Genomic DNA, 14,124 nt, shown 5'->3' with positions numbered 1-14,124 from the left:
TTTAAGTGTGACAAGCAAAATCCAAAATCTCACTTTTGATAATCACATTTAAAATACTATCCATTTTGTAAAGTGCTTGCCCTAATTCTATCTCAGTCACCTTTACAAGGAAAACTCCATCTGAAAAAGCAACTGCTTGTGAATTCTAAGAAAACTCTTTTGCTAATATCATAATACTGAAGTCACATGATGTGATTTTTGTGTATGAAGAAATAACTGTGATATATAACATAAATATGTAAACATCAACCACAAAATCACTCTCTTAGATTATTCTGCTTCAATCCTGCAAAGGTGATGTGTATTAAGGCTCCAGAATAGAGAGCAAGCCAACTCACTTGGTCTCTATCCAATTGATGTACTTGGTACTTGTGGCTCCAGGCAACAAGGGAGGAACTACACTGGGAAACAAGTCTGTCAAAGGAGAGCAAATCCAGGATGGCCATCATGTGTTTAAGGACATGGTTTCACTATGCCTTAGGATGTCATGTAAGTTCAGAAACAACTCTCTTAAAAGACTATTTCAAAATAATTTTTTCCTTAGAAAAAAATGCATGTCTTCTATACTAATATTTTGCAAGTTGAGAACCTGAATATGTGCTGTAGTTTCTAAAGATGCAGGGGTAAATCACTCCACCAGACCTCTACAGCATAAATGGGTAAGAATGAGAAAGAGAAGGCAAGGCCATAAAAAAGCACTCTGCTCACCCCTCTCCCACACATTATAAATAAATCATAGTTGCCAGAAGGAAAAGTGTACAGGGAGTCTCTGGTTCCTAACTTAAGCTATTTGATAAAATTTCCAAGAAATAAATGAGATGGACGAAAACTTCCTTAAAAGTTTAGCCAAAATTTTATTTATAAATTATGTTTTGTACCCTTTTGCAAAAATAAGCATCTATAAATTTTCTTAAGTTTCAAATCGACTCTCTAAAGTCAGACAAGGAATTCCAAAGAAGCAGAAGCAGACAGGAATGAAAGAGTTAATGCCTTTAAAATTCAGCTTCCATCATACATGGGTGACTATCTCTTTAAATAATTTAAATCCTCTCCATCAACTACAAAGCTGTTTTGAAGCCATTTAGCTTTGTTCTTTACATGTGTTCTAATTAAGAAATGACCTTGTCATCACACACACCAGAAATCCGGGATTATTTCCTACAGCAAAAATTCACAGAGCCCCCAAAAAAAGAAAAAGAGGGGGGAAAAAAGACTTCTTCCTGAGTTCCTCACGAAGGAAGTTGTTGGTTGGCTGAATGCTGAAGCAGTTTCACCGCATAATTTTTTTTTGTTGTTGAATGTCACAGGGCGGGTTAGTGTGACCTTGAGCTGCATCAGCAGCACAGCAAGGGTCGAGATGCCTGCAGGCGCCCTTGTACTGGATTTGCAAGACAAAAACCTTCAAACTGGCTGAAGGACATCTTAAATCTCTTCAAAGGTTTTCTGAACTAATCTGGGCTGCTCTTAGCAGGATCTGTGCCAGTGTGAGAAGCAAAATTAAAAACAAGGTCTTTGACAGGATGTTGTCTTCTATTAACCCTTCCCAAGCGAAACAGCACAAATCACAAGCATTCTGGAGAGATGGTTCACCTCGAAGCATTCTTTCATAACAAATTATGTAAACAAGTGATCACAAAGGATGGGGCAGCTATTAGTTCTCAAAAGTAAACAACCCTTCTGTTGTGCTTATTAAAGAATTATTATTTCACGACCATATTTTAGTGTAGTAAATGCAAATTTTAACCTCTACTTGTATCTTTTAGACTTGTAGTAGTGACATGCTAACACTAGGGATATATTTCCGTAACATTAATCTCAAAAAATCTTATTTAAAAAAAAATAAGCTATTAGCTGATTAAGTCACTTCATGGACACTGCATATAGCCTACTGAAACTGACATGGGTAAGTTGTACGACGCGTTTACTACGTTCCTCCTTGCTAACATGAGGGAATAGGCTATTAGGAGAAGGAGGAAAATCATTAGACAAGTGGAAAATAAACATAACCAAAATAAGATAAAATAATGTTTTAATAAATTAGCATGACATTTTATAATTGGGTATTAGCATTTCCAATACAAGGACTAGGAGAAAGTATTAATGCTAGTGGAGAGTTGCTATGGTTTTGAAATTCATGCAACTGGAAACTTAATCCCCAAATTCATATGACAGCGGTGTTTGCAGATGAGGCCCTTTGGAGGTAACTAAGATTAGCTGAAGTCATGAAGGTGGGGCTTACAAAGTCTGAGCTGGCGTACTTCTGTCTGCCATGCTCTGATGCAGCAAGAAGGTCCTCATCAGATGTCTAACAGATGCTGGCACCATGCTCTGGAACCTCCCAGACTCCAGAACCATAAGATAAATGAATTCCCCTTCTTTATTAGTTAGTAGATCTTAAGTATTTTGTTACAGCAAGAGAAAAGAGGTTAAGACACTTTCCTAGCAATGGCCTCAAAATTAATTTAGTGGCTACTGTAGGCAAGTTTTAAAATCACTATTCTAGAACAAAAAGCCAAAACAGTCCTAGTTCTCAGCAAACAATGAACAGCTGTAATACTTAAAATGCAATGTTCTAAAGTCAATGTCTCCATCTAAATGTTGGTTTGTCATTATCAGATATCAGGTATGTAATAACCGATTCTAAATTTGAGTATTAATGTTAAGTATGGAGATAATCAAGGTACAATAGGCTGCAAATTATTCCCTTTTATAAAAAGATCAAATAAATTCAAGATAAATACTGAGCAACAACAGCTACACTTTTACGCACTTGAATTCTGTATCTACTTTCTTGAAAAAGACAAGAAAAAAGTTAAATACCTAGTGAATGGATAAAAACAAGAGTGTATACAGTAGATGTGAATTTCTTCTTTAGTCACCAGGGGGAAAGGAATAAAAGTACATACTGCATTAAGTGCTATGACTTAAATATGCAGAAAGTGCTCTAGGAACACAGAGTTGGCTGCAACTATTGTTTCTACTTCGCATGTGTATGTGTAGGTGGTGGTCAGTAGTAGTTAAAGGAATCAGTACAGATTCTCCAGGCACAAGGGAGTGGCAGCCAATCTGGGCTACCAAAATAGCACTCCAAGGCAGGGAAGAACTGATTGTGATACAGGAAGGGAGATAGTCCCAAAGTGACAGAGATTAGGCTGGAAATGCAAGTGGGACCAAGGACTTGGAATCAAGGTCATGCCAAGGAGATGGCCTTTATCTGGTGGGCAGTGGAAGTAGAAGGTTTGTAGGCAATAGTATGATTAGAAGCATACTAGAAAACAAAAAAACAGAAGCTGTGGAGTTGTTGATGGCTTAGAAAAGACAAGACCGTGTAGACCAGTTACACTAAAAAAAAAAATCATGGTCAAAATAGGGTTGGGGCAAGAAGAGTTGAAGAAAACAACATCGCTGAACACAGGAAGGTTGGTTTGAATATTCAGAAAGCAATTTGTGAAGCATAAATACTTACAGTTCTATAAAGGTGTGTGTTATTGAATAGTAACCATTAAATCAGAACAATTCTTGTGTCTCCAGCCTAGGTTTGTAAAACACTGTTGAAATATACAAAGTTTCGAGAATATCAGTAACTCCTATAAAGGTATGGAAGAGAGTCAGAACGGGACCCTGTTTGAAATCTGAATTTTATACATTTTGAATAGCAATCTTCATTAAGTTATTAGGTAAAGCTTGTACTTCTCAAGACAATAGCATACACTCTTGCAGCGCAGTGTGATGGCTTATTTCTCCTAGCTATAAGGGAGAGCCTTCTGGTTTAAACCATGGAGCGGTTGCTGGAGCTAAGAGTTTCATCTAACACTAATGAGAAAAAAATTAACTCAGTAAACATTATTGCGTGCCTACGGTGCTTAGGACACAGAACTGAAAAATAAAAACTCCTCAGCATTCTACTGGCACAAATGCTTCTAGATTATCACTCATTATGATATTAATTCCAGCTAACCCCATGACATCATCACACAATAAAACAAACGAGTTAAAAGAATATTCAGCTGTGAGTGAATCAAGAGACTGAACTAGCATCCATCTTGGTATTCCCATCCAGCTGAAAGGTACACTATACATTCCCAGAACTCTCAGGGAAGACCTAGTGCTGTGTAATTTGAAGAGTCGTCAAATACTCTGGAGACTGACTGTCCTGCTAAGACCTCAGAAAGAATTTAACAGAGTATCAGCCAAAGTATGAGGGTAGGGAGTGAAAAAGAACAGGAGTCACTAGGGCCAAGGAAATATCTGCCAGAGAGCAGACTGTACTCTCAGAAAAGGAGCGCCAGCATCAGGGATCAGGTTGAGGCAAGTAGAGGGGAAGGTCACACAAAGGAGAGAAGAAGGAAAACTCAAAGGGAAGCTAATTCACTCCCCTCAAGGAGGATGCCCACTTTATTCCGAGAAAATGACTAAACCTCTAAGACCTGGAGCAGGGAGAATCCTCACTGGAGCAACACTTGGAGGTTCACAAATTGTAAAAAGGGCTATGACTTGAAAGCCAGGGTTACTGACAGGGCACAACTAAGAATGACCTTACTGCGTATCCACAAATAAAATGACTTCTCCTCGAGTAAGCATCTCTCTGTCTTACAGCTGCCAAGACAACAATGGTAAAGTTCCAGCACATTCTATGTCTAGACATTAATAGAAGGGTGGGTAACATGAGAAGCTTCATAATTTTTTTTTAAAAAAACATAATCTACAAACAAAATCTAGATTACAACATTGTTGAAATAAAAGTACAGAATATTTTGTGCTCTTTAAACAAGTTAATTCCTTTAAGTAGCAGTTTTCACAGTGTGGTCCAGAGACCCAGAGGGTTCCTATGACCCAGTTAGGAGGTCCATGAGGTTGAGACTTCTCTCAGAATACTAAATTATCATCTGCTTTTTTGTTATCTTTCTTTCATGGCTAATCAGGAGAGGTTGTCTAGAGGCTATGTGGGGGCACTTCAAAAAGTTCATGGGAAATGGAATGTAAAAACGTAAAGTTTATTTTGGTGGAAAAACAATTTGAAATCTCCAAATATAAGAGGTCTTCAGAAAGTTCATGGAAACGTATATTATGAAAAACAAAACAACAACAACAAAAAAAACGAAGTGTTTTACAACAAAATACTTACCACTCCCTATAAACTTTGTGATATATCCTCTGTATCTGTCACTGTTTTGATGAGAACGGAGTACATCCCTGTGCATTCTTATGCTTAAAATTCTTTTCAGTTTAAATTTCTAATATGGTTGATATGATTCTTTTAAATAAAAGCTCTCTTTGGTTCTTTTTTATAAGGTCTAAAGATTAAATACACTTAATGCTGTATAATTGTTCAAACCTGGTAAATGCCACTCTTAGGATCATTGGTTACTATCCTCACTCTGTCTTTTATGACCTTGTCTAAATATGATCAGAGTCGGCAAACTTGGAAGGCTTCCATAGCCTTGGCAACTCATGACGAGAGCCTAGGATGGTTACTGGTGCCATAAACTAGAGTGTCAATTTGTTGGGTCAACAACAGGAGCCACTGTGCACTAGCTCCTCATGTGGGATCTCTGTCCTTAATGTGCTGTCCATTGTGATTTAATGCTATAACTAGTACTCAAACAGTATGTTTCACTTTGTGTTTCTATGTGGGTGCAAACTGTTGAAATCTTTATACTAAATTGATCTTCTGTATATAAAGAGAATTGAAAATGAATCTTGATGCAAATGGAAGGGGAGAGGGAGCCGGAGAGGGGAGGGTTGCGGGTGGGAGGGAAGTTGTGGGAGGGGGAAGCCATTGTAATCCATAAGCTGTACACTGGAAATTTATATTAAATAAAAGTTAAAAAATAAATAAATAAATAAATAAATAAAAGCTCTCTTTGGTTCTTAGTAATTTCAGAATATAAAGGGTCCTGAGAACAAGAAATCTGAGAACTGCTGCTGATCCACTGATGTAAACAGTCATGAAGTGCTATTCTAGTTGTCGCCAACTAAAATGTCTACTTCATAATTTCAAGGATTTCCACTACAACTATGCCAGATAAACAGTGTTCTTTGTGTAGAAATACATCCAAGACACAGGTGGGGAATGAGGAGAATTATTTTATTAGAGTGAGGAGGATATGAACTATGTCCAATCTTTGCATAGTCACTATTATTCTGAATTTACCATTCAAGAAGTAGCAAATTCACAAATGTTCATTTTAACTTGTTTTATGGTAAAAACTGAAACTATCAGTATAATCAAGTGATAAAATAGCCCTTACCAGGCTTGCAAGGCTGTAAGGAAAACACAGAATCAACATTATAGATCCTAGTAAAAAGAAGGCATGAACTAGGTGGAAAAAGTGTTGAAAGAATGATTTTTGGGGAAAAAGACTAGATGACAAGTCAGAGGATTGTTCCTTTTTTCCTTCCTTCCTTTCTCATTTTTACTTCATAAATTTATTTTTCTCAGAACCATGCAGCAACTGACACCAAGCAGGCCCACGGCCCACAGTCCATGATCATGACTGAACACCACCACCGTGGGGTTAACACTATGCCCCACAAGACGGAGAATGCAGGTCACCTGAGGCAGAAAGTGATTCACAATGTTCTCCATTCATAATCCACAATTAAATTTGGCCAAAAGTACACAGGTGGTCTCTTTCCTCCTTGCCACCAAATGGTGGTGGTCAATCCAACTGTTCCTTGACAAACTAAACCATTTCAGAGAAAACTAAATTTCATTACTAAAGACCAGACCTGTGTATAACTTTATTGGCCATTTTTATATATTGGTCACTTTCAAAATAAGATCCAAAGCTGTGTTTAAGAGGACATGAAGTTAATATATTGATACACTGAACTGGTGGTTTATTTAAAATACCAATTTTGAAATTCTGCATTATTTCCTATTTTTGAATTTACTCTAATTTGATCTCATTTTGAACTTGGCAATTTTTCTGAATGCCAGACTACAACTTTTCCCTTCTAAGGAAAGTTTTCAAAATCTTTGGTCAAAATAGGGAAAGTTCTTATGAGATTAAGAAAAAGGGGCTTTCTAATCTGCATGTTTTGCCTGTGAGCCCAGTTACACTGGGCACTATTCTTAATAAAGACAATTCTACAGAGGAGGCATGAGAATCAAGTCTAGGAATAAACAAGGCTTTGCCAGTTGGAAAAAAAGCTACAGGGTGGTGTATTAGCCCAAGCAAGCAAATACAGCAGCCACACTTCTAGAAACTTTATCGACAGTAAATAGAAATTTTCCTAGAATGTGACAGACTCATCTGACGTCCACTGAATTTAATGATGAAAGTTTGAACTTACTATTCTGTGTGGTTTTTTTTCCTAATTTCCAATCTGTTGTACAAAGAAGCTTTTTAAAAACAATAAAAATTACAAAAAGAAAGTGAAATGAAAACATGCAAACAAAAATTGGTCCTTCATTGCAGATAGTCTGAGAAGCATTAGCTTGGAGGACAGGTTGCAGTATGGCAGGAGGAGGAGGTAGAGAGGTGGCAACAGCAGGAGATAAAGCTTCAAGCTAGAAGCCTGCACAGATTGTAACAACCTTTCTATAAGTAAAATACAAAAAAGGAAATAAATGGTGTTTGAAAATAAATTTGTGTATCTCTAAGCCAGAATGGGGAAATTTTAGTTATTTAAATAAAATGCATAAGAAACTCTAGTTAAAATCCTACCAATTTCATATTTACAAACTGCAAGCCACATGGTTGAAGGGCAAATGTAGCAAGCATTCAAGGAGAATATCGGGTTCACCACAGTTACTTCCAATGAAAAAGACCTAGGTCTATGTAAGAAGAGAAAGTGAGTTGACAGTTGGATCAACACATTTTAAAATTATTTTAATCACTTAATTTGAAACCTTCCAGGGAATAGGAAAAAACCTGAGTTGATTTGGAGACTTAGTAGGGATTTTCCTCCCTAAATTATGTTAGTTATATCAATTAAGGTATTAAGTAAGAGACTTAAGGCGAGTCAACACTTTAAAAGAGATCAAATTCAGAAGAAATGTTACTTAATGTTTAGCATTCTAAGTTAGGGTTAATTAAGGAAGGCCATTGGTTTCGTATAGTCATTATGCTATTAGAAACACTAAATTACTTTTGATCAGAGAAGTAACACAAATAAATTAGAGTTGTAGGAAAACCTACCAGCTGTGATAGACTGGAATAAGGACATCACTAAAACAGGCTCAACAGTACAAGAGCTCTAGATAAGAAATGACAGGGCTGCCATGACTGGCTGTCAGAACAGAAATTAAGAGTGGATAGCATGGAACTGGCACAAAAACATACTTGTAGACCAATGGAACAGAATAGAAACTCTAGAAATAAATCCATGCATCTATAACCAACTTATCTTTGACAAAGGAGCTAAATCAATCCCTGGAGCAAGGACAGTGTCTTTAACAAATGGTGCTGGGAAAACCAGATCTCCACATGCAGAAGTATGAATCTAGACTCATACCATAAACCTTATAGAAAAATCCATTCAAAATGGATCAAAGACCTAAATCTATAACTGGATATAATTAATTTACTAGAGAACATTCAGGAAACTCTGAAAGACATCAGCTTAGGCAAAAACTTCTTGGAAAAGACCCAGAAGCAGAGGCAATCAAAGCCAAAATTGACAAATGGAATTACATCAAACTGAGAAGCTTCTTCACTGCAAAATAAACACTCAGCAAAGTGAAAAGGCAACTGACAGAATGGGAGAAAATATCTGCAAACTACACAACTGATACAGGGTTAACATCCACAATCTATAAAGAGCTCAAGAAATTCAACAACAACAAAACAATCAATACAGTTAAGAAATGGGTAAAGAACTTGAAAAGGTATTTTTCGAGAGAGGAAATTCAAATGACCAAGAGACCAAAAAATGCTCAGGATCATTAGCCATCAGGTAAATGCAAATGAAAACCACAATGAGGTTTCACCTCACTCCAGTTAGAATGGCTCTCATACAGAAATCAACAAACAACAAATGCTAGCAAGAATGTGGGGAAAAAGGTACTCTGGACCACTATTGGTGGAAATGCAAACTGGAGCAGCCAATGTGGAAGACAGTATGGAGATACTTCAGAAATCTGAATATATACCTACCATATGATCTAGCCATCCAACTCCTGGGAATTTACCCAAACCAAAAGAAATCAGCATATGAAAGATTTATCTATACCCCCATGTTCAATGCAGCACAATTCACAATAGCTAAGATATGGAATCAACCCAGTTGTCCACCAACTGTTTATTGGAAAAGAAATTAAGGTGTATATACACTATGAAGTACTACTCAGCTGTAAAAAAAAAAAAATAATAAAATCCTGTTCTATGCAACAAGATGGACACAACTGGAAACCATTATACTTAGCGAAATAAGCCAGTCACAAAAAGACAGATACTGCATGTTTTCCCGGATCTAAGTAATAGAGTACCTAAAATGTAATGAATTGGAATGAAATAGACATTTTGAGATTCAATGATTGTTTAAAGCCCTGTCTCGTCCGTTGAGGAACAGTGTTTTTTTTCTTCATACCACTTTCTGAACTCTTTTACTTAGCGCAGGGTTAACTATACCATTAAGGAAACTGAAAATAGATCTTTGTAAAAATTAGGAGTGGGAATGTGAGAGGGAAGAGGAGGAAAGGCTGGAGCATGTGCAGGAGGGCGGGTAGGAGTAGAAGTGTCACTACGTTCTTAAATCTGTACGTATGAAATATATGAAACTTGACTTGTATAACTTAAGTAAAATTTTAAAAAATGAAAAAAAAAATGGATAGAATGGAAGCAATGTTGAAAACTAACAATTCTGAGCCAAGCATCCAGATTTTCATAGCCAAGTTTCCCAGTCAGGGATATCCCCATCACAAAGCCAAGTTGATATATGGCAACTAATTCCAACTAAGACGACCTTGGTTTCACTAGTAGTACCACTGTTCCACTAAAAACTTATAATTTTAAACACTGTTTACAAAGTGTTTTTATTTTAAACACAACATACATTTCAGCAGTCTTTCTTAACCATGGTTTCACTTCCCACGGTTTTAATCATCTGTGGTTAACCCATGTTAGCACAATTACACAGTAAGACTGCAGAGAGAAACATCATATTCACATAGCTTTTATTATAACATACTATGATAACTGTCCTGTTTTATTATTATTGTCAAATTATTTAGATGTCTAAATTAAACTTTATCATAGAATGCATGCACTAAACAAAACAGTTATATATATGGTTTAATACTATTTGTGCTTTAAGAGGGGACCACTGTACTTTTGAGGAGAGTTTTATAAAGTTTGGGGAAGGCATTATTAATGCCTACTTTACAAAAATTAGCCTTCTTTATTGTCCATTTTTGTATCTTTACAGATATTTGTTTGTTGAACACAAAAGTTTTAACAAAATCTTCCAGTGAATTTCAAGACATCTGTTGAAATCATAACAATTCAAACTAGGAAAAAAAACAAAAAACAGTACAGTAAAGAACACTCCACAGTCAAAAGTTATGACATACAACAATAAAAATTCCATTTAGTGAAAAAGTTGATATATTCGGGGGCTTAAGCTAAATTGGTTTACATTTAATTTACCTATTTCTATCCAAGTTATTCATTGCTTTTGTAACATCAGTTTCATCAAAATTAGCTAATAAATGTTACACATTGATATGAGCAAGCATACAGAGTATATGGAGTCAAATAAAATAAAATAAAGCACGAATTTGTTAGTTACTACCTACAATGACTTCCATTTCTTTCAAAAGGGGAAGCTAACAAGTAAGCAAGGGAAATCTGGTCTGAAACACTAAAAAGCACTTCATGCTTTATGTGGTTTCAAAGTACAATTAATCAAATTCATTTTTCTAATAATTTATTTGGACTTTCATTCAAAAGGACACTACTGTACTTAAAAGTATAACAAGACTTTTAGAATAGGGACGTGTAACAAACTACACTACAGTAAAGCATGTTAGTTGAGAATCTCCAACTGTCAACTAGTAGTCTCCTGAGATACATACCAGAGATTTCCCTCTTGGAGACATAATCCACTGGCTAATGGAAGGGTACTGAAAAAAAAATTTATATACTTTGACCCAACATATCCCAACTAACTGATCATGAGCTCCTCATTTCAAAGGAAGAACGACCTTAGAAAACAGAAACTTGGCATATTCCCTTTTAAAATCTTAAATCGTTTTTGAATATCTGAATTTAGAAAATCTCCACTAATAATACAGTGTTATGTTTTCAAAGTTTTTCACTGTGCCTTCTAAATAACTTTTTTTAATCTGAAAGAAAAATCTTTGATCATGTCTAAGAATAACTCATTTACATATTTACTCATATGCCATGAGTGATTGTTGCTTACCATTCTGATTACTCAGTAAAACAAGGATGCTGAAAAATTAAGAACAACAAACTATAACACGGAGCGAGGGGCAGAAGTGTTAACAGGAGTATGCCTGGTTATAATGTTCTTTTTTATAAAACTTAAAAGGGGGCCAGTGCTGTGGCACAGCGGTTGAGGTCTCCATTGCAGTGCCGGCATCCCATATGGGCGCAGGTTCGAGTCCCAGCTTCTCCACTTCCCACCCAGCTCTCTGCTATGGCCTGGGAAAGCAGTGGAGAATGGTCCAAATCCTTGGGCCCCTGCACCCATGCTGGGGATCCAGAGGAGGCTCTTGGCTCCTGGCTTCAGATTGGCATAGCTCTGGCTGTTACAGCCATCTGGGGAGTAAACCAGCAGACGGAAGACCTCTCTTTCTCTGCCTCTGCCTCTCTGTAGCTCTACTTTTCAGATAAATGAATGAATCTTTAAAAAAAAATTAAAAGTTGATAAACAGGGTTCAATATCAACTATATTTTTCCAAATATAAAAGATTTTTAAAAATCAACTTATTGCTTAAATCTTCCATGAACTTAAAAAAAATTTCATCATTTGAAAGAGAACCAGAGAATAAGAGCGAGAGAGATAAAAGAAACAAAGAAAAACGCACACACAGAGAATAATCTTCCATCCACTTCTTCACTCCCTAAACACCCCTGTCAGAGCTGGAAAAGAAATTCCATCCAGGTCTTCCATGTGGGTAATATGGACCCATGCCCATGGGCCACTATCTGCAGCTTCCAAAGAAGCATTAGCCAGATCAGAAACAGAAACATAGGTGCAGGGACTTGAACCAGCACTACACTATGCAATGTGGCATCGCAAGAAGTAACTTAATCTGCTAGGTCCCAAACACCGACCCCGCGAAAGCAAATATAAGATTATCAATCATTTCTTAACACATAATTACAGCTGAATAAAAGAATTTTTAGTATTTCTAAATAAAAGTCTAGTGTATTTACAATTCTAACTTAGAGGTAAAAATATATGAATAGTTGTAAAAAAAAAATGCAGAGCAACCAAAGAATTAACAACAATTTTATACAGTTGTTTTTGACAAGTAATGTTTTAGAGATTTTTCTTGGTGAAATTACAAGAAAAGCCAAAGCAGTTAAGTGGAATGATTAAAATAACCCCATCGCTAAGTTTTCTTAATATAACCAAAATAATACAGAAAAAGGATTAGGTATTATCACTGTGACAACCATATTATGCCTGCAGGTAAAGTGCAAATTTGGCTCAATTCCCAAGCTCTTTTTGAAACATCCTAGTGAATTAGAACACCCAGAATTTCAGGATGCTCCAACTGCTCTCTCTTCTGATCAGAGTTTTCAGGTAAATACCTGAAAGAGGTATTAATCACAGTTAATTATGAGAAGAATAACCAATCACTGCGCCTTTTTGCAGTTACCTGTGCCTTTACCTAGTTCACCTGGATTGCCTCTGCTCAGAAACCAGCATGACAAACAAGACGTGACAAATTCACTTAGGTTGCAGAAAGACTAGAAAACAGGAGTGTTAATCCAACTAGAATTAACCACTCACTCTGCTCTCTCCTTGCACTGCGCACCTAGTGGTGTTGATTTAAACCAATTATTGTATCACTTCTCAAAAATGCTAATATAGTCTTTGCCTTGGAGGAGTAACCATTTCACATAATTCCAGAAGTAATCACTGACCTATACCATAACAAACTCATAACAACCAAAAACCCTTCCACATTTCCTCAAGATACTATATAATTAATTTTTATCTGAAATGATTGCTATTTCACATTTTGTATTAACTATCCAATTTCTCTGATTTCTGGTAAAAGTAAGTACCATCAACACAAATATAATCTCTTCTTTTAAGCTCCCCAATCTCTTCAACCAGAAGTAATCTACACATTTAACTCTCAAGAATATCTGCTGCGCTTTTCTTAAGAAGTTTTAATCTTTTACTATTTGACTACATTTATTTATCTACATTTAGCCTTTCCCTGTAAGTTCCGTAAAGTAGGACTGTATCTTATTTTTAACCAATAGTCCAATGAAATAATTTGCATTGATAAAAGCACATAATACACATTTGATGATTATAATTTATAATTAAATAAGATAATTTATAATTTATAACTCTGTAACATAGAATTTTCAGAAATATATCAAAATCATAATGATTAAGCCTGAAGAAATAAACAAAAAAATATTCTCACCGTCACTCCAAGGTTTAAGCCTCTGCTTTCTGTGAAAGGAAACTGAGAAGGCTGTTGAAAAGAAGCTCTGATGTCATCTGGAGTCTTCAGATTCCCCAGTCCTGCGTTAGTCAAGTATGCATCTTAAGAAAAGGAAAAAGATAGTTTGGCAACTATTCCAAGCCAGATTCTAGAATACCTTTTCTAAGTTCAGTAAATGTATTCAAGAATCTTTTCTTGTTCAAGTTTAATGCAAAAGTTAAGTCATCTGACAGGGAAATACAAAGCTTTTATGAATACTGTTTTGTTAAAGGAAAGCAACAGATTTTTGTGTTCCAGATAAGACAATTATTTAACTGATAAAAAGTAGATTCTTCAACAAAGTAAACTACAAAAAAGGCTTAGGGTTGCTAGGATGTACTTAATAACCTTTGTAAATTTTTTCATCTTAAGAGTGTTCCATCAGATTAATTCAATCAATTTGCAGCCAAAAAATTCTAAATCTTCCTGAAGGTATATTTCCAAAAAAGAAAAAAGGAAGGAAAATAAAAGTTATA

General features: G+C 35.9%; 2 protein-coding genes across 2 annotated transcripts in view; both read right to left on the bottom strand.

Moving 5' to 3' along the window:
• Positions 1-13,672, bottom strand: part of SAMSN1 (SAM domain, SH3 domain and nuclear localization signals 1) — a 548,989-nt gene extending 535,317 nt beyond the window's left edge. Inside the window, exon 1 of the mRNA XM_062206648.1 lies at positions 13,589-13,672. The gene's annotated coding sequence lies outside the window, so the exon portion shown is untranslated. The remainder of the gene's footprint in view (positions 1-13,588) is intronic.
• NRIP1 (nuclear receptor interacting protein 1) overlaps positions 1-13,678 on the bottom strand; it is a 55,103-nt gene extending 41,425 nt beyond the window's left edge. Inside the window, exon 1 of the mRNA XM_062206644.1 lies at positions 13,589-13,678. The gene's annotated coding sequence lies outside the window, so the exon portion shown is untranslated. The remainder of the gene's footprint in view (positions 1-13,588) is intronic.
• Positions 13,679-14,124: the final 446 nt, after the last annotated feature.

Source organism: Lepus europaeus, chromosome 2 (genome assembly GCF_033115175.1).
Source record: "Lepus europaeus isolate LE1 chromosome 2, mLepTim1.pri, whole genome shotgun sequence".
Classification (NCBI taxonomy): domain Eukaryota; kingdom Metazoa; phylum Chordata; class Mammalia; order Lagomorpha; family Leporidae; genus Lepus; species Lepus europaeus.
The sequence above is the reverse complement of the archived record's forward strand: the minus strand, read 5'-3'. Positions and strand labels throughout refer to the sequence as shown.